Source organism: Eupeodes corollae, chromosome 3 (assembly GCF_945859685.1).
Source record: "Eupeodes corollae chromosome 3, idEupCoro1.1, whole genome shotgun sequence".
NCBI lineage: Eukaryota > Metazoa > Arthropoda > Insecta > Diptera > Syrphidae > Eupeodes > Eupeodes corollae.
The window spans coordinates 75,763,100-75,785,723 of record NC_079149.1 but is presented as its reverse complement, the minus strand read 5'-3'; the positions used below and the strand labels follow the sequence as shown (position 1 = coordinate 75,785,723).

General features: G+C 37.5%; 1 protein-coding gene across 1 annotated transcript in view; it reads right to left on the bottom strand.

Moving 5' to 3' along the window:
* The window catches only part of LOC129951719 (ecdysone receptor), a 155,002-nt gene extending 144,835 nt beyond the window's left edge, over positions 1-10,167 (bottom strand). The window contains exon 1 of the mRNA XM_056064017.1: positions 9,498-10,167. The gene's annotated coding sequence lies outside the window, so the exon portion shown is untranslated. The remainder of the gene's footprint in view (positions 1-9,497) is intronic.
* Positions 10,168-22,624: the final 12,457 nt, after the last annotated feature.

The following is a 22,624-nucleotide window of genomic DNA, read 5'->3' as shown; positions in this document are numbered from 1 at the left end:
AAGTCGATTAGTAGGAGAGGACCTCAACCAACTTGGCATGCGATACTGAAGACAGCTAGCTAGGGGCTGTTGGTTGAGACCTAGGTCTGTCCCAAATTGTAGAAACACCTTAAGTACTGCATTCTTCGCTCAAGGTCAAAAACTTTCGTTATTAATAGGGCGGACAGGATAATTAGCTCAATACAAAATCTGAACCACCAGGTTTTCTTAGATTCAAATGACAAAGATTAACCTGTCACCACTTCATCCAATTACATCAATTCAAAATCAAAACTTTATTGTCTTTCGCCACACTCTCAAATACTACGCTACCCTTCCAGTAGTAATATAATAAACTACATATCGCATTTTTTTTATTGTTGAAAAACACCCATTTCCATGACAAAAAACATTACATCATGGGGTTTTTTTCCAAGAACATATATTTTGTCACAATATTCAACAATCAAATTGAAACCAAGCGTACTACCCTTGTTTTAAACGCAAAGCGAAACCTTTCTATTACAACTAGGATACTGAAAGATAGCTAGTTTGTTAATTAAAACATTTTGTCATGATTAACGAGAACAAAATAGAAAAACAGGACGATTGTCCTTCCTTTAACATTGGAAATCTTGTTCAAGCTGATGCACACGTTTATAAATATTTATTTAGTGCATGTTGGACAGGAAGAAATTGGAGAACGTATTTCTTTTAGATTGGTATACAAGTAAGAGAAAACAAATAAATTACTTTAAATTGAAAGCACATCTTGGTATTAAGTTTTTTACTGTGTTTAGCTTCACAATTTAGATGACATAACAAAACAAATGGAGCAGGTGGATCCTGATTTCCCTCTAGGTTCGTCGGGGTTAAACAAATTAAATTTAACAATATCGCATGTAACTAATAGAGCTTCCTCTTGCTCATAACAAGAAGAAATGATGAAAAGTATATACGTGCCTTTTACATAATATACATAAAGCTGTAATCAAAATAATAGTAACATTTCAGGAACTATGTGTTGTATCCTGCATGCGGAAAACCTTTACTCCCAATGCGAAAGCAAAATGTAACTGCTTTAAAAAGCACGATTTCAACAATTAAGAAAAAGATCGAGGTGATTGTACTGGTTGATAATGCATATACCTAGATAAACTGCCTATAAGTCTTCTAAATTTAGATCGATTGTAGTTGATCTAAACAAAGAATAAACATAACGGGTTATCCATTTTGCGGTTTCTAAAGTATGGGACTGGAATTCGACATCTGTCAAACTAAGTTGTTAAACCAATTTTTTTGTATTTGAGGTTCTGAAAATCCTCAAGAAATTGAAAAGAGGCCATAACATCCACAAAAAGTCACTGTTTGGTGCCCTCTTTGGTCCGGAGGTATGATCACAGTTGCCGCTTGAAAAAAAAGTTTGTGCCAAAATTTGAAAATAAAAAATTACTTGCAGTTAAAAATGACCAACATAGTTCAAGTCCGAAAACTTTGTAAACACAGATTAATGAATTCATCACATTTTTAAAATATTTTACATATTATGCAGATGACATTTATTTTTTAATTACGTACAAATAAACTCACAAAATCCCTTACAAACTTAATTGAATTAGATTCACCCAAATAAAGATAACGAAATATAAAAATAAAGCGTTTTAACACGAGATAACAGGGTATAAGCTTCAAAAATGTTAATGCAAAAACATAATTTAAGAAAATCTATTGCTCTTCAGGCACTAAGACGATTTTGTTATTTTGAAGCTCAGCACGTTATCAAAATTAAATCTATTCTTTAATTTTTTTAATCAAAATTAAGTACACAAAATTTCTATTAGCAGCTGACCTGCAGAAGAGTCTTCAAATTATAAACCAAAGTATTTAAATTTACGAAACATTACTCGTTTAAATCATTAAAAAAAAAATCTTATCCCCGCATTATGTCAATTTTATAGTTAAGAATATTTCTTTTTCTTGAAAATCTAGGCATCGCCCACTCGATTACTTCATCTTTAAGATCACCCTGAACCATGTTAGAAAAAAAAAACAATTAAAGATGATAATGAAATTTCGAAATCCGACAAAACACTTTTGGAGCTATTTTGGATACATTAGTTAAATCATTATTGCTAAGATCACACGTAATTTTAAAGTTAAATATAAATAAAAATGTATAACTTTTGTTTTTACAATAATTTTATTAAAAGTAGTAAGGTTCGATTTTGAATATTTTTACCGCTTGTGAAATGCGTAGATAATTCCCTCTGTTTAAAATCAAGAGTTTATATCTTTAATGTCAAAATAACCAATGTGGCAACCATAAATGTGATTGAACCTTACTTCTTCAAAAACGTACATGGAACGACTGTCACCTTCAATTCGGAGCGTTATGGTCATATGATAACTGACTTTCTTTTCCCTGCTATTAAAGAGTACTACTTGGAGGATATGTGGTTTCAACGGTGCCGCATGCCACACAACTCAAGCGAATATAGCTTTATTGCAAGAGACATTTCTGGCCACGTAATTTCTCGTCGCGTCGCTCATAGCGATGTCAACTGGTCACTGGGGCTACGTGAAAGACCGTGTTTATGCAGATAAACCTTAAACTCTTAAAAACCAACATTCATCAAGTTATGGCTGATATACCGTCCAATATGTTACAAAAAGGAGTTGAACTTATTCAAAAGGATCGATGCTTGCAACAATTTTGAAACCGCAAAATGGGTAACACGTTATAATTCTTCAAACTCTGTTCATGTGCCTTGAACTAATTTTTAAAATTGTTTTTCCTCATATTAAAATAGAAGAACATCGCGTTCATAGATATTAAAGTAAGTGGCTTACGCATATACGAATATCATAAACATTATGATGCTGAGAAAAAAAGGAAATGATTAAAGGTATTGTAGTTTCCTCCACGAAGATCGTCTTAACTTATGCAATTCAATAAATCTGTTGCATAAATTACGGGAGTTATAAGTTGGTGAATAACGACGATATCATTATTAACCCTGTTTTCAGACATATGCTCCATTTGAGGCAACTTAATCCAATGGTCATGAGGAAGAAGGTGAATCTCGTAATCTCTCTTCTTTGACCTGTAAGTTTGTTTAAGCGTACTGAGACTCAATATGTTCAAGATTCAGTTTTAACTTGGATTTTTGGAGTGGTGGTCTTGACACTGTTAAATTTTTGTGTGCAAAATAAAGTTACAAATTGGGATCTATTAGCCTCGTTTTGTAAATGTCCAAGAGAAAAATAATCGGAAATTAAGGTTCAGCTTTTTTTAACAATACGTACTGTTTCCACCCAGATGATAGTATTCTTTAATAATTTTGATTATGACATGTGCTGTTTTCCATTGTAAATCTGGTGTTGCATTGAGCAGGTTCAGACGACATAAGGGACTTAAAACTTAGGCAAGTTTCTAGCATCTGATTGTCCAGCTGCCAAAAAATTACCATCCACTTAAGGCAACTTTAATAAAAAGTTGACTGGAAAGTTAGTCAAGAAAAATCTCTCTAACTATCAAATCAAGTCTACTTCTATCAAAATGACAGTTGATAATTTGTTTTCATTCAACTCATTTGAAATTCATGACGCTTGATAAACTAACTAGTTGCCTTGGTCAAAATGTACGCTCAAAGAATGAAGTTGACTGCAAATGAAGTCCCTTATGTTGCCTGAACCTGCCCATTGTTTTTAATTCTTCAATACACTTTTTAGTTACATGTTGACACAAGTACAGACTTTGGATTTGCAGATGGAAATTAAAAAGAGTTAATTACAACTCTGTACGTTGAAATTGGAAGCGGGAAAACCCGGATAAATTTTGTAGTCGGCTGTAATCATGATCAGGACTGAATGTTAAGTGCAGACCATTGTCAGATCTAACAATATTGTTAGAAATTTCAATGTAAATAATCATGCAATGTTTTTAAGAAAAATCAAGATGATCTCAACCGATTTATATAATATTTTGTTTTATTCCTTCATCTCAATACTATGATAATTAAGAAAAATAATCGGCCAACATTTAAAGAAAAAGACAAACAAATCAATGAATTGTGAGCTTTTGACATGGAAAATAAGAAGAAATATACTTTTAATAAGTCAAGACCAGAAAGCCTTCCTGAAAATATTACTCGGAGTAGTCAACTAAAAATGGGTTTAACGGTTAATGGTTGCAAAAATAATTACATGCTGTCGTCAAAAAAGGACATACAACATCGAGGTCTTGGTCAAAACGTCACCATCGACAGACGTAACTTTGAAGTAGTCAATTACTTCGTCTACTTAGGCTCCGCTGTAATCGCAGAAAACAACACCAGCGCTGGCATCAAACGCAGAATAACTCTTGCTAACCGCTGTTTCTTTAGGCTAAGAAAGCAATTGAGTGGTAAAATCCTCTCTCGAGGGACCAAAGTGTCGCTATATAAGACCCTTATCATCCCGGTCCTGCTATACGGTGCAGAAGCATGGACTATGACATAAGCGGATGAAAGCACCTTGGGTCGGTTCGAAAGAAAAGTTCTTCGTGTGATCTACGGTCCCGTATGCATCGAAGGGGAGTGGAGGAGAAGATGTAACGACGAGCTGTACGGGCTGTACAGCGACGTAGACTTAGCCAGAAGGGTAAAAGTATAACGACTAAGATGGCTGGGTCACGTAGAGCGCAAGGAAACCAATGCGCCGGCCCGGAAAGTCTTCGAGTCCACACCCACAGGACAGCGCAGTAGAGGCAGACCGCGGATCAGGTGGCGCGCATAAGTGGAAAGTGACCCAACTTGGAGCTCGAAACTGGAGACATCTAGCTAGGGATCAAGCTAGATGGAGAAGTTTGTTGGGTGACGCCCTAGTTCACACAGGACTGTAGCGCCACCTTAAGTAAGTAAGTAAGTCAACTAAAGTGTTACATCATTTAAGTAGAAGAAATAAATACTCCCAATAGCGAAACTAATATTATAGATACTTCCGAATGCTGTACTGAATGGATTGTTTTTTTTTTTTTTTTGACCTAACAAGTACAATTTTGGTCATTTGAAAAAAATTGCACCACAAATTGTAACAAAATTAAATTCTTTACAAAATACTTCTTTTAAAATTTTTCACGAATTGCTATCGTTAAAAAGGTACATTACATATTGGTTAATAAGGGTTATCTGATTCTGTAACTGTAACATATCTTTTATCTTGTCGCAAAAATCCAAAATGTTTGTAACAAAAATTATAAATACAAAATAATCAAACTTTCCTCTTTAAGTTCCAGATAATATTTCGACTATCTACACAACAAACGCAAAATGTAGGGCATATTGGTTATTATTCTATAACTTAAGGGTAGACTGAATAAAAGAATCGTAGACACATTTAAAAAGGCCATATAGATTGTAAGGGATATTACAAAAGGAGTAGTTACAATCCGAAAACCGGTGAATAAGGTCTCACTCTAAGGAATAATCGAACAGGAGTATATAAATATGACTGCTCTTCAATGCGCTGAACAGCTAAAATTTTATCGTAATTTTCCAATTAAAATTAATCTATAATTGTTAGTTTTCAAGATGGCCCAGCCATCATAGACATTTTTTGTATCTTTATTCTATTGGCAAAGTTTGCGACGTTCGTGTATAGCCCATACAGCTAGATGTACCATTTTCTCCTCCACTCTACTTTTCCCAAGATCAATCGAAGAACTTTTCAGCGCTGGGGTTATTTTATACGTTCACTTTGTCTTAAGTAAGTCACTTTGTCCTAGGTAAGTAAAAGATATATTTATGAACATCAAATAAATACAATTGTTCCTTCCACATAAACAGAGGGAGCAAATTAAGATTCATACAATCCTAAGTTTACCTAAAACATTATCAAAAAATACAAATCATCCAGCTTTGCAGTTTAACCCCTTTGTAGCAGTTTATTCAATAATTTATATGAATATCGAAAGATGGGATACATACTTGAGAGGCATATTTAAGATGAAAACAAACAACAAAGATAGAGTAACGTAGAAATCATTGAACTCCCTTGTCCAGCGTTGAAAGATAGAACAGAAGTGAACATCTAAATCTTTATAAGTAAAGAAGAGTTTTTGCGCCGGAATACAATAATCAAATACACTTCCGAATTATTCGGAACTAGAAAAAGGCTATTTTTCATACACCAAAATGTAAAAATATCTTCGGCAGTTCTTTGCAGATTACACTTTTTATGTCGAATTTCAACGAAATACTTTTTCCTGAAAAAAAGTTCTGGTATCCATGGAAGAAACTATTTTTTTTTGTTCAAGCCAAGACTTAAAACATAAAAGTCCTAATACTACTAATTATTATGCCACGGGTACTGAATCCCTAGTTTAACTGAATTGCAAACAAGGAACGGATATGGGACTATTCCAAAAATTCATACCCAATTACTTAAAAATCAGAAAACCTCTATTAGATATATCTAGAAAGGCAACTACAACTCTAATACTCAACTTTACTGTTCGGAATCAGGATTATCTTAAAGCTGAACAATTACACACCGATTCGTTTTAGGTTGGAATACTTAAACTAGATAACTGTTAAGCAGAGACTCATCCATGATGAGATGATTTGTTTTCTTAAAATGTGGAATGGTAAGCTGTAGGAATATTCTAATTGAATACTGGAAATATTTGCAGTACAACCGACCACTTTAAAAAATTGCAATGACTTAAGACCATTATTGAATTATTAACTACAACTATCTACCCGTATACCCGTAGCGTGATGGTTAGTGCGTTGAACTGTTTTTAAATTTTCTAATTAATACACAAATAAATAAAATTGAATTGAAGTTGGGTCTTGGGTTCAATCCCTGCCTGTGCCACCTAACTTTTTTCATGGGTACTGCCTCTTGCGAGGAATTGACAAATCCTCCAAGAGTAATTCTTATCATGAAAAAGTGCTTTCTCAAATTAGCCGTTCGGATTCGGCATATAAACTGTAGGTCGCTTCCATCTATGACAACATTACTCGCACACAGAAATGGTTGAGAGTTGTAAGTCACTTGGCCCTGGTTCTTCATGGAATGTTGCGCCACCTTATTTATTTATTTTTGTATCTACCCGTATACCTAAGAACTGGAATAAGTTTTAATATATGTATTTAGAAAAAATGTAGTACTTATAAAACATAGTTTTGTGTAGCCAAAATATTAAAAAATAATTTCTACATTGTAATAACAATGTTGCCGTCTATGAAAGAGTTATAGACTAATAATTGTTTGTTTCTTTACCTATTTATTTGAACTTGACGTTAAGGTGGATATTCTTGGGTTTGGCCGAGATGGTATGAAGAGACTATATACATATGTATACATATATTTACGTATATTTACGTATACATATTCTACTATTTATCAGAAATTAGAATTTACATTTTTTGAATCGAGCAAGATAGGTCTCGGAGCAATCCTGCTTCACGATGACGCCTTGCACAATTTTAGGGCACCGTTTCATCCTCGAACTTCTTACTCATTTTTTAAATGATCTTATGTCAGCACCTTATAACCCAATTAATTTTGTAGCTCTTAGCGTTTCATACTTGTTTTTGGGCTCACGTTTAACAGCAACGATTAAATATGATAACATCATTAAATTCTAGCACTTACAACATACATTTCTATTATCTGTATTACTTAAGCCTGTTGGGCAGTATTCAAGCAAAAGTATCATATTTACTCATTTAAATCAGCCGAATATCTTCGAAAGGCTTGAATTATTCAGTTTTAAATTTTCCCATAATAATTTGTATCACTGTTAACACTATAATCACGTTTTGTATGATTAACAAACCATTTTTATGCAATTAGCAACATCGAAATATTTGTAATCAAAAAGAATTCAAAAAAACTTTCTATATCCTTGTCAAAACTAATTTAACCCATCGGTTTCAAGACATACATACTTAATAATTTTAGTATCGAGTGTTAGTAAAAAAGCATTTAAAAGCATTGGAATTCTTTTGCGTTATAGTTGGTGTGTAGGACTGTGATTCCAGAGCTCTTTATTTAATCTCTGATTATGTTCTCTAAAAGCTTTCTTCCAAGAGTACGCCTCTTTTTTCAATTTTTCAAGAGAAATTTATCATCAAAAAGTGCTATTGAAATTATCCACACATGGTTAGGTTATAGTGGCTGTCCAAGATGGAAACGGACACACTTAGGTTAATGGCCCGTTGTGATACCACATGAATTGTTAGGCTTCCTCCTAAGCTCAATGGAACCAGTTTGAGTCTCTTACGACCCGTGAGAGGCTGATTATGCTCATATGATTTAGATCGTTATAGACGAATTCTCCTGGTAATTCTTGCGGTTTCGAGCCAGAGCAGGGCATGTGCAGAGAAGATGAAGAACTGTTTCTTCCTCTGCCTCGTCCATACAGCTTTTGCAAAAGTCATTTGAGAATACGCCTAGTCTCGTGGGGTGCTTTCCTATTAGACAGTGTCCGGTTATGACACCTATTATCGAGCTTATATGTGATTTGCTTAGAGATAGAAAGCACCTTGAACGTTTTAAATCCAGTGTTGGCCAGATGTTCTTTGTGACCTCACAGCGTCCTGCATTAGTAGCAATTGGTATGGCAGTATGTGCCAAACGTGGTAGGATGGGCTCCACTATACCGTTCTGCCTTACAGTTACCTGGGATGTCTCTAATCCACACATAGATTTCTAAGAGTGTTGAGAGTTTTAGGTCACTAGGTCCTGGTCCGAGCTGAAGCGCTGCTTTTTTAATTTAATATTTTCGAGCCGAAAAGAATATACCTTACTATTTGCATTGTGAAGAGGTCGAGGATACAGTTTATAATAAGTCCCGCATATCACAAATAAATTTGTTGGTATAATTAAACTTTAAATTCAAATCTATTTCTTTTCTTCATAGAATGGACATATATGTTGGATTTTGGTTTTTTTAAAGAGAATTTTAATGCCGCATTCTAGTCCATATGCAAAAATCAATGCTATCACAAAACTAATCAGGCTGTTGAATATCGGCGTGTTAGAAATGGGTTGCAAATGTTAGATATCAGCTGATGATTGCTGGATTTTGGGTCTTTCCAGTTAAAGGCAGAGATCTGGCATTGTTGTTGTTGATCTTTAAACTTAATAGTTTGCAGATGGGATCAGAACATTCAACAAAGACACAGCACTATTCGAGGAACTGAAACAGTGAAGATATGTTATGATATTTAATTGAAAAAACGTACTTAGGTGCTGTTTCACTGGTGTTTTTTCAAAAAAAGAAATTTACTTAGTTTTTAACGCATTTTTCATTATATACTCAAACATCACCTACAATTAAACAATTGTTGATTTTTACTCTAGAAATAATTTGTCAATTGCATAATGAATACCAACGAGATGAACGTTATTTTATTTCTAAATAATAGGTACTAAAATTCAAATTAACAACAAATTATAGGATAGATTTACTAAATTAAAATCTATTTACAACTTAACAAGATATTGCAGTAAGAATGCAAACTTACCTTAAGCTGCAATGCGTTGAAGTTACTTGGTAAAAATCATTGTTACTTCGTTATTAGCAATGTGGAACAGCGGTTGAGAGGTTCACTGACTTCTTATCAGAGATAAGAAAACGATCTTCTACTATTAATTAATTCATAGCGATTGACCTAGGTCATCGAAGCATTTTAAAACTTACATTTAGTCCACGGCACTAAAAAAGGATAAGATCCAGCGAATTATTTAAAATGATAACCTTTTAGATTGTATGTCCAAACACTATATATATATGTACGTATTCTTTAAATGGTGTTTTTAGGCTGATCGCATCACGGGATTTGAGGACCTCCAATAATCTTTAATCTATACATCTTTATAAAACCATGTAGTCTTTATCCACCAAATAAAAACACTGAAAATCCACACATTTGAAATCGATATTTTTTTTATTAAAAGAGAACAATAATTGATTTTCATGAAATGGTTTCTTCTTGCCACATTACTAAAGTATTTTCTATGTCGTTCCCCATACGGAATTATATTTCCACTATTGGTCTTTGGTATACTCCGAATAACATATTTCAAACAAATTATCATACAGTTTATATTTCTACCTTTTATTTCAACATTTTAAATACCAATTTTGTATCTAATGTATTTCAATGAAGGAAAACAAAATAAAATTTGTATACACGGCATCTATGTACGTCAATTGTTTCTTGTTTTGTTTTTGACGTTTTATCTTTTGTTGAACAATTATCATGTAGTTTGTTTTATGGTTATGTGAAAATTGTAGTTGCTTCTGGTGGAAATAAGTGGAAACTATAGAGTTGAGTATTTTGAAAGCTAGATGGCAGCACACGCAAAATCCTTGTGGCGACCATTATACTTACCACAATCAGATGGCGAACCCATCGCATACAAATTCAAATTCTTCGCTCAATGAATATTCGAGAACAGAGACAGATTTTAGATTTAGACGTCCGTACATTATCTTTCCTTTTGATTTTGTCCAATTCATTAAATAAAGCATTTCATCATTTTGTTATTATTAAAATCAAGAGTCTTTTATTGTGCAAAATAATTCAAAGTTAAAATATAGAATTCATCGGTAACATCCACAAATTGGTGACCCCAACGTGATCAACGAGATCACACAAATTTTCTTGATTTTCAATTTTGTTCCGAACAACTCCCGGTGACACAAAAATTTTGGCAAAATTAATGACGATAACGCCCAAAATGACGACAATAACGCGCAAATTGAGAATCCGGAGGTGAACGCGGTAAGAGTAGTAAAAATTCCACCTTTTTGGCGATAAAACCCTTCACTCTGGTTTATGTAAGTGGAAGCCGCATTCGCAATTTCACGCATCACCGCAGACACTACGAAGTATCGCTACGTACTCGTCAATTTAGACTCATCCACTCTGCCGTTTGTCTCAGACATTCTTGCGGCACCGCCAGCTATAAATAGCTACGATGCTATCAAAGCACGTTTAATTTCTTCGTTCGACAAAACCAGCGAGTCCAAACTCTGACGCCTCTTTCGCGGCACTGAGATTTCAGAAGAGAAACCATCCAATCTCCTGCAGCAATTGCGAAACTTGGCAATAAGCTCATTCCCCGAAAAAGTTCTTCGTTCTCTTTTCCTCGAACATCTCCCCGAAACAAATTAGAGGCGTCTTGGCTATAAGTGAGGTCACAGATTTATCCAAACTGGCAACACAAGCTGACAAAATCATCAAGCTTTCACGTCCCTCCATATCAGCGCTAGAAGCTCAGGTCAACGCGCTTTCAAAGGAGATCAAAGATCTACGTTTAAAACTAATAAACAACAGCCGCTGTAGGTCCTCTAGTCGCACACGAAATAACCAGAAACAAACTTACTGTTGTTTCCACAAAAGATTCGGATATGAGGCAAGAAAGTGCAGCGAGCCATGTGATTTCCAAATTAACAAAACGACTTTAAGCCACTAAACCCTTCAGACAATCACGCAGGCAACTCTGGAGGTGTTTTAACGACACGCCTGCATGTCACAGACCGAACGACTGGGTTAAAGTTTTAGGTGGACAACGGAGCGGATATTTCTATCATAACTTGTCAACAGAAAATTGGTGAGAATATGAAAAAGAAATCTCTAACAAAATCTAATCTAATCGTGCATCAAACCTCCGGAAGAGAAAGTCGAGGCAATTCGTAACTATCCCAAACCGAAAACAGTTGCTGAACTGCACAGGTTTTTGGGATCTTGGAATTTCTACCGACTGAACATGCCAAACGCAGCCGAAGTCCACGTTCCACTCATCGAATTGGCATCGAAACGACAAAACCGAAGTTGTTTGGAACACACAGGCCTTTAAAAAGTGCAAGCAATTGTTAGCCGACGCCGTCCAATTGGTATTCCCGATACCAAATAAGACCCTAACACTACGCTGTGAGGCATCTGATAATTTTATCGGCGCAGTGCTTGACCAGACCGTTGACAGCATTCCTCAACCTTTGGGATTCTTCACAAAGAACCTAAGCAAATCTGAATCGAACTACAGTGCCTACGACCGAGAATTGCTCGCAATCTACAAAGGCATACAGATTTTCAGACACCTGATTGAAGGACGAAATGTTACTGTGATAACTGACCATCGTCCTCTGTCTTTTGCCTTCGCACAACGATCAGATAATGCTTCCCCAAGACAACAACGGTAATTACATTACATCAGTGAGTTCACCACTAACATTGTCCACACACCTGGAAAGTCAAACATAGTTGCTGATGCAATGTCAAGAATCGAAACAATTGACATGCCTACACTCATATCCACAAGAGACATCGCAGATCATCAAATATGCGACGGGGAACTTAAACAACTGTTGCGACCTGAATCTGTCATTAAAATTGAAGCAGAAAAACCTATCTAATGTGACATTCTCAACAAAACCGTCCGTCCATATATTCCGCTGCCACTAATACGAAAAGTATTCGAACACGTGCATAACCCGTCACACTCAAGCAGTCGGGCAACGAAGAAAGCCATAGCCCAAGGCTACGTCAGCCCTTCCATGAATCGTAACATCACCAACTGGGCACGGACGTGTCTACGATGCCAGTGAGGGAAAGTACACCGACATGTAAAAAACATACCACAGCATATAGAGATACCCAGCGAACGTTTCAAACATATTCACATTGACATCATCATGATGCCACTATCCGAAGGCTATAGCTATTGTTTAACGTTCATCGATCGTTTCACTCGCTGGCCAGAATCAGTTCCGATAAAAGATGTTACAGCGGACACCGTCGTCAATGGATTTTTCTCTGGGTGGATAAGTCGATTCGTTGCACCTTCAACAATAACCAGTGATAGAGGCTCACAGTTTGAATCACGTTTATTTGAGGAACTAACAAAACTCATCGGATGCACGCGAAACAAACGACTGCGTACCACCTTTTTTTTAATTCATTTTTATTAATTTATTCTTAAACCTATCTTAAAGCTAGACAAAAATTCATAAAATTAGCCTAATTATCCATAACTTACAACTAACTTAATGGTCCCATACGGACGCTCTAAGTAAACTATAACACTAACTACTAATGTCTTTCGGCCCTAAGATCTATTTTAACTTCAATTCAATTTTATTTATTTGTGTATTAATTAGAAAATTAAAAAAAAAACTAATATCGATATCCTTTTTTATTTTTACTTACAAACTACTTAAAATTAGGTCCTTAAATAAAACTTAACTAACTTAAACTACCTATTCTACCTATAAACTACTTAAAACTAGAACAACCACAGCAGCAAATCTAACTATCTAACATTTTTGTTTTTCATATTTCGTTATCTTTTTTTTTTAATTTTTAATAATTTTTTTTTGTTTTTTTTTTATTTTTAATTTTTTTTTTTAATTTCTTTTTCTTGCCACCATGCCTATTCTACTTAAAATTAATACCTAAAACTATAAAACAAGTATGTAAGCCGGCCAAGGCTTAAACCCCATCCCGACTACCCACTATCAAGTGCCGATTGAAGCCACCAAAACTGGTTCTCCTGCTTCACCCTATCAGTTCGGTCCCGTTCGGACACAGCCCTACTGAACCGAAGGAGCTCTGCTCCACCTTGTGCCATGACGTCCCGATTGTACAGGAGTCGCCTATCCACGGTTCTTTGTCTGACGTGGTAGATTAACGGAACTGCCAATCTATCCTGTATCAGACCGCATTTGTCTAAAAAGAGGAATGCCTCTGGTGGAATGAAGCCGCTCAAGCGTGCAATTTTAAAATACTCGTCGTTCGGATAGAACGCCCCGAAAATTAAATTGTTGGTCGAAGGCATAGCTCTTGCAATGTGACCTCGAACGAGTTTTTTCACGAAATTGTCAATTCTGTTGATTCGAGCCCCGTTGTATAGGACCTCGTTGGAAAAGTAATGCACATCATAAGAAGATTCGGCTGTTCGATATAAGCCGGTACAGCGTCGTAAATACTGCCGCTCGAACACCCGAAACTTCTCCATCTGGAAAGGGGCAACGTTGAACCATACAGGACAACCATACACGATCATTGGCCGTATGAGGGGCATGTAGCAAATTACCTTCACTCTGGGGTCAATCCAACTGCTAAAAAAACAGCCGTTTCGTCAGAGCGAAGGCTCCACTAGCCCTGGTCAGAGCAGTATTTATATGTCTGTCGAAATATAAATACTGATCTAACCAGATACCGAGGTACTTCACTACACTATTGTCGGCTAATGGCTGCCCGTGAAGATCAACGATGACCATCTTGCCCCAATTCTTAAACGTATCCCTCGTGGCCCCAGCCAACGGAGTCCGGAAAAGAATTGTCTCCGAATTCTGGACATTTATTTTCAGTTTCCAGTCGTCGCAATATCGCTGAATCTTGTCGAAATCACGCTGCAAGAGAATTCTAATAACCTCAACCTTTCGGGCCGTTCTGTACGCAATTAGATCGTCGGCGTACGCAATTGCCTTTGTAAGACTACCTATCAGATCGCTAGTGTAAATGCTGAAAAGAATCGGCGAATTCACCGCTCCCTGTTGAAGACCATTTTTAATTGAGAATGTTGTGGTAGAAGTTACATTGCTACTTTTGACAACAAACTTTCTACCGTTAAGCATATCATACAGTATATACAACAATGGCTTGCTTATGCCAAGCCTGCTCAGTTTTAGGTAAATACCCTCTAACCATACGGTGTCAAAGGCCTTTTCCAAATCAACTAGTACAGCCCCTGTGCATTGTTGTTTTGATTTATTGCATTGGATATCAGAAACGAGTTTAGACGCAGCATGAATTGTGTCATGACCCGCCTTGAACCCGAACTGTTTATCCGGAATTATTTTGTTGTACGCAGCCCACTTAGTCAGAGCCCTATTAATGATCTTTTCGAAAGCTTTGCTGATGCTCGGAAGAAGACTTATCGACCGAAGATTTGACGGGTTGGAGTGCGGTCTTCCAATGCACTGGATAATATGCATTATTCAGTGCATTATTGAGAAGCGTGGTATGAATGTCAATTGCTTCCATCGGTAAATGTCTTAGTACAACGTTGGATATACCATCGACGCCCGCTGACTTTTTGTTTTTTATTGAATTGAAGATGAACTGAAGCTCAACCTTCGTCACTAACAAGGGACTTGGTCCCGTTTGCTCGGCGATTATGGCATTTGCCAAGGAATCGTCATTGAACCGCATGAAACCGCGGTTCTCAGATCGCCATTGTGTCATTACATTTCGAAGGTAAAAGTGATTGAGTAGGGCTCTGTTTTCCAGGTCGTGGTTGGGGCGAATGCTAACATTCACCTAGTACACTTGCTGGAAAGCAGCTCCCACCGCCTCCACTTTTTCCTTCGGATCTTTAATTATGTAAAAGTCATCGTCAAAGATGGCTTCCTCTGGATCTATTCGCGCTGTCCTGAGTACGTCTCTGTTCTCCTCAGTTCTTTGGAGTTTGAGACACGGAAGGTCATTATCGTTTTTTTTTCCTGAATATCTTATTGATTTTGGGGAACATACCAGGGTCACTCGAATTAACTGACCGGATCTTGCGGTCCCAGTACTTGATAATTGATAGCCTGTAGTTCTCCTTAATCAACAGATTGACATTTTTTATTGACGACTTCAGTGTCCTAACCTCCAAGTCGTGTGGGTCTGTAAGTCGTCTGTACAAGTTTTTGAGTCTTGTCAGTAAGCCACTCTTGTGCCTTCGCAGTGCGTCAATAGTCGCGTTTCTGTATGCGTTCATTTGGTCCCGTTCTTTGTACTTTGGTATTGTTCGTTCCATCGTTCGTTTTATTGTTTTGTCCATCTGTTGTAAGTGTTGGTCAATTTCTGTATTTGTAAGGTTTCTGTTGTTTGGTGGGGCTATGTCACTCTCTCGCTAAGGCGTTGGTGAAACGAGGCCAACGCATCTTACTGTAATTGTAAGAGTGCGTTGCAACGTATTCTTCCAATTCCACGCGTTCGTTCGGAATCTGCATTACAGCAGCCAGTTCGCAGTGATCACTGTCGTATTCGACTGTCTGTAAGCAGTTTCGAGGGTGATTACCCACTTTGTCTGTAACTGTCAGTCTGGTGTCGTACAGTAAAAGATCCAGAAAGGAGCCACTTCTTGGATACGATGGCTTTTCAGTAGCCAGCAGGTCAACGCTTTAAAGATTCATCAAATTAAAAAGATGGTTACCTCTGGGATTATTATGTTGATTTCCCCAATCTTCATGTTTTGCGTTCAAATTACCGGCCAAGATGAAATAGTTTTCTTCCAAGCTCAGTTTAAGTTCCCTAAAAACAATCTCGAGTTCTGATGCAACTGCATACCACCCTGCCTCTAATGGCATGGTCGAACGATTGCACCGGTCATAGAAAGCTGCAATCATGTGCCACAGCACAAGCAACTGGAAAAGAATTCATTAAGCAGTTCCGCGTATTTATGAGGGAAGTTCGCTCAGCTCCATCAGCACACCATAACAAGACCAAAGCATTCGCTCATGGAACTATGTACTCCTAAGTACTGGACAGCGTCAAGAAACCACCAGAAAAGGCATATCGTGGACCTTGCGAAATCATCGACCGCTTATCAGATTTTGTTTTTAAAATCAACATTGATGGAAATCCAACTACTGTGTCAACAGAAAGATTAAAACCAGCCTTCGTTGAAAATAATGCTGCTATCAGCTTCACCAAGACAACACGAACACTAGCCGTGAGTACCACTTTCGCTAGCATCAAAAAATGTCATGGATAAATACAATACTCAGTCATTCACATTGTTTACACAACCTAAGAAAAAACGAAACAGAGTTAGTTTCGTGAACCTTACTCCACTCCTGAGGGGCTCATGTGGCGACCATTATACCACAACCAGATGGCGAACCCATCGCATAAACTTTCAAATTCTTCACTCAACGAATATTCAAGAAGACAGACATATTTTATGGATACAGCCAGTCGCCCGTAAATTATTTTTCCTTTTGATTTTGTCCAATTCATTAAATAAAGCATTTTATCATTTCGTTTTTATTAAAATCAAGAGTCTTTTACTGTGGAAAATAATTCAAAGTTAAAATATAGAATTCATCGGTAACATCACATCCTATTTCAAGAATCTTACAACTTTAAACATTCAATTGTTGGGTTCTGTTTCGCCATGTTGTATGATCCGCTGTTATACAACAATTAATGCACATTTACATTGGATATTTTGGATTGTTGTTCTATGATTCTGTTCCACAAAAAAGTTTAAAATGGGTTATTAAATTTTAAGGGTCAATGTTGGCTGCGAACCTAAACGTGAAATGGCGGAAATCGAATTGGTAGATATGGACGTTGATGATATGTGGTTTCAACAGAACGTTACCACTTGATTTATGACCTTGTGCCCACTGAGTTGCAAATAAAGTTGCTTTCCATCTCCCTAACTACTGCAAGCTTTAGCAACTTTCTGGAATTCATATTGTTTTTTCTAGTCCCTTCAGCGAATTCCTTTTACGGACAACAAAAATTGTTTTGTTGAGCAGGATAGTTAACAAAAGTTGCTTATTGTGGCAACTAATGTACACCTGTCTTTTTGAGCAATTCCCAGCAACTTATAGTTGCCAACTGCTAAGTTGCGTTGTGGGCTCAGTCTTTGTTATTTCAATAAGGAGAAATTTGTAGTCCGCAACCGAGAAATTCTAATTTTAGCGACAGTTACTGTATGATAGATTGAGTGTGCTAAGCAAACTTAGGTACGTTCAACTTTAATTTGGGGTTGCTCAGAACTTAGAACAACTTTCGGAAATATCAGTTTTAAACTGTAATTGATTTTTATTTGGCACCCAGAGATTACAAATTTGTATCTCGAATATTTAGATAGAATACAAACTCACAAATTCTGAATAAATATATAGTGTATATATTTATTTGTTTTGCAGTGACATTTAATTTATTGAAGAATTCAAATAATAAGCTCCAAGCTAATAAGTATGTGGCAATCAAAATTAAAATAATAATTTATATATTACAACTTAGATTAAGAAAAACTCAGTATTCAAACATATTTGATATTGAATTTTGTTTGAATAATCAAACTTGTTTATCGAGTATAAACAAACTTTATTGTATGAATAGTGTTTCAAAAATAAATAAAAATCAGTTCTGACTTGAAAGTTAAAGCCAACACATCTAGTTTCATTTTAACTTTCTCTCAGGATTCTACATTGGTGACCCCGAGTAAAAACACTATTACATACACGGTATTCCCCCGATCAATGGTAAGGTTCCTAACATTTCACATAAAAACACAGTTGAGAAGGTATCCCCCGATCAACGGTAAGGTGCCATTATTAACCCACACCACACGTAACACCAAACACTATGCCCGACGAAAAAGAAGAGGTTGCAGAAGAAGTTATCGCCAAAATCTCGATAAAAGTGCCACCATTCTGGAAACGAAGCCCTGACCTGTGATTGATCCAGCTTGAGGCACAGTTCCACACCAGTGGAATCACTTCTGATGTCACGAAGTATTACACCTTGGTTGGAAATCTCGAAGCAGATATCCTAACCGAAGTGCGGGATGTGGTTACCAGCCCCCTGCAACAGAAAAGTATAAGTCTCTGAAGTCTCGTCTTCTGTCAGCATTAGAGCTAGAGATCCAAATATCTGCTATTACCATCGTAGATATGGCAACAAAGCAAGGAAGTGCCAGGAACCTTGTAAGTTTCAGACGGGAAACTAATTTGTGGACAGCAATCAGCGACTAGCCAGTCCACAGATGTCATAAGTCGCCTTTATGTCAATGAGAAATCTTCAAATCGATGTTTTCTCATAGACACTGGAGCCACAATTTCAGTCCTTCCACCTTCAAGTATAGACAAACGCAACAGTCAAACTAACCGCATTCTCTATGCAGCGAATGGAACTGAAATTCCGACTTATGGAGAACGATTGATGTCACTAAACCTTGGTCTCCGCAGAAATTTTTGCTGGCCTTTTGTCATCGCTCAAGTCACCGAGCCCATCATACGATCCGATTTCCTGTCATTTTTTATCTTTTGGTTGATGTCAAAATAAGAAACTAATCGATCGAAAAACTACCCTTCAAACATCTGGTTTTGGTGCAACAAAATCACTAAGTGCTGCTAATATACAAACAGTAAATCCGTCATCTTTCATTTACGATTTATTGAAAGAATATGAAGATATTACCAAAACAAACCTATTGGCTAAGACCAAGCACAAGGTCACCCACCACATTCAAACAAAGGGACCTCCTGTGTTTTCCAAGGCCCGACGACTCTCCCCTGAACAATTTAAGACAGCGAAGCAAGAATTTGAATATATGCTCAGCCAAGGAATCTGTCGGCCTTCAAAGAGTAGCTGGGCGAGCCCTCTTCATATGGTCAAGAAGAAAAATGGTGACTGGAGACCATGTGGCGACTACAGAAGACTCAACGCTAACACCATCTCAGATCGCTATCCCATACCTCCTTTTGGGGATTTTGCTCATCATCTGAAGGGCAAGAAAGTTTTCAGCGTCATAGATCTGACTCGTGCATACCATCAAATCCCTGTGGAACCAGAAGATATCCCAAAAACAGCTATCATAACTCCTTTTGGGCTGTTTGAGTTTATGGTGATGACTTTTAGACTGTGCGATGCTGCACAAACCTTTCAACGATTTGTCCACGAAGTATCAAGAGGCCTGGATTTCTGTTTTCCATACATAGATGACTTCCTTATCGCGTCAAACTCAGCTGAAGAGCATCGAGAACATCTTAAACTGCTATTCCAACGTTTTCGAGAATATGGGTTACAATAAATCCTTCAAAATGCACATTCGAGTCGTCATCTGTCAGTTTCTTGGGCTGCCTTGTCAGCGAAGAAGGCATCCAACCATTGCCATCTAAAGTTGATGCCATCATTTCCTACAAAAAGCCGTCAACAGTGCAAGAGCTACGAAGATTTTTGGGCATGCTTAACTTCTATAGACGTTTTATTTCCAAAGCTGCACAGATCCAAGCTCCTCTCCATGCATACCCTTGGGTCAATAAGAAGAATGACAAGACTGTTATCCATTGGACACCCGAACTGGAGAACGCATTTAAAGCTTGTAAGGAAGGTCTTGCCAATTCAACACTACTCGCACATCCAGATAATGATGCTCCTTTGTTAATCATGGTAGATGCATCCAGTACTGCTGCAGGCGCAGTAGTCCAACAGTTTGTCTCCAATGATTGGCAACCTCTTGGATTTTTTTCAAAGAAGTTTTCACCTTCACAAACCAAATACAGTGGTTATGACCGTGAGCTTTTGAGTGCTTATATGGCAATCAAGCATTTTCAACACATGATTGAAGGAAGACAGTTTGTGCTGTACACAGACCACAAACCGCTTATTTTCGCTTTTCAACAAAAACCTGAGAAATCAAGCCCACGTCAACTCAGACATTTGAGCTACATCGGACAGTTTACTACAGACATAAGGCATGTCAAAGGCAAAGATAACGTTGTGGCTGATGCTCTATCAAGATTAAATGCTATTTCCTCGCCATCTCCCATCGACTACGACGATTTGGCAAGTGAACAACAAACAGATGAAGAACTCAGACAACTCCTCAGTTCAACAACATCCTTACAACGGAAACAAATCACTCTGCCTAACACAAAGCACCAAATCTTTTGCGATATTTCGACAGGCAAGGCACGTCCATATGTCCCATTGAATCTGCGGCGCCAAGTTTTCGATGCGATTCACAACTTGTCACATTCAGGCGTTCAGAAAACTACGCAGATGCTCAAAAAACGTTACATTTGGCCAAACCTTAGGAAAGATTGTCGTAAATGGTCGCAAACATGTATCAGCTGCCAAAAGAGCAAAATCCAACGGCACATGCAATCTCCAACCGCCGAGTTCGTGCTACCTGAAGGAAGATTTCAAAATGTTCATCTCGACCTAGTTGGACCTTTGCCATATTCAGATGGATACAAATATGCCCTTACCTGCATAGATCGTTTCACCAGATGGCCTGAAGTCATTCCACTCACAGACATCACCGCCGAAACAGTTGCGACAGCTTTTCTTTCTGGATGGATTTCAAGGTTCGGAATTACCAAAGAAATTGTGACGGACCAAGGAAGGCAATTTGAATCTTCTCTTTTCAACGAACTTGCAAAACTTCTGGGTATCAAGAGACACCGGTCATCGCCTTATCATCCACAGGCAAATGGCATGATAGAGCGATTCCACCGAACTTTGAAGACAGCTATCAAATGCCACGAAACACAAGATTGGGTAGCCAAACTCCCAATCGTTCTGCTTGGCCTAAGATCATCTTTACAAGAGACTACAAAGCAACCTTAGCTGAACTTGTCTATGGTACCTCATTAGGACTTCCATGCGATTTATTCACATCAGCTGATGCTACCTCCAGCCATGATTTCTTGAATAAAATCCGAGACACGATGCAAAATCTTCAACCAATCCTACCTGAACGCCATGGCTCTAACAAAACATTCATAGCCAAAAACCTTCAAAATTCAAGTCATGTTTTCCTTCGTAACGATGCAGTAAGAAAACCACTCCAGCAACCGTATGATGGTCCATACCTTGTTAAATCGAAGACGAGCAAATATTTCACACTTGAAATAAAAGGACATCAAAAAAATATCTCTATCGATCGTCTCAAACCAGCGTTTCTTTTAAACGAAGAAGAAGAACAAACACAAGAAAGAAATACCACTCCAAATTTGTGATCCAATCCACCTCAAATGACAGCTCAAACCACAAAATATGGTAGACGTGTCCTTATACCAGATAGATATCGTTGTCACTAGAGGGCGAGTACTGTGGCAATCAAAATTAAATATAGAAACTAATCGATCGAAAAACTACCCTTCAAACATCTGGTTTTGGTGCAACAAAATCACTAAGTGCTGCTAATATACAAACAGTAAATCCGTCATCTTTCATTTACGATTTATTGAAAGAATATGAAGATATTACCAAAACAAACCTATTGGCTAAGACCAAGCACAAGGTCACCCACCACATTCAAACAAAGGGACCTCCTGTGTTTTCCAAGGCCCGACGACTCTCCCCTGAACAATTTAAGACAGCGAAGCAAGAATTCGAATATATGCTCAGCCAAGGAATCTGTCGGCCTTCAAAGAGTAGCTGGGCGAGCCCTCTTCATATGGTCAAGAAGAAAAATGGTGACTGGAGACCATGTGGCGACTACAGAAGACTCAACGCTAACACCATCTCAGATCGCTATCCCATACCTCCTTTTGGGGATTTTGCTCATCATCTGAAGGGCAAGAAAGTTTTCAGCGTCATAGATCTGACTCGTGCATACCATCAAATCCCTGTGGAACCAGAAGATATCCCAAAAACAGCTATCATAACTCCTTTTGGGCTGTTTGAGTTTATGGTGATGACTTTTAGACTGTGCGATGCTGCACAAACCTTTCAACGATTTGTCCACGAAGTATCAAGAGGCCTGGATTTCTGTTTTCCATACATAGATGACTTCCTTATCGCGTCAAACTCAGCTGAAGAGCATCGAGAACATCTTAAACTGCTATTCCAACGTTTTCGAGAATATGGGTTACAATAAATCCTTCAAAATGCACATTCGAGTCGTC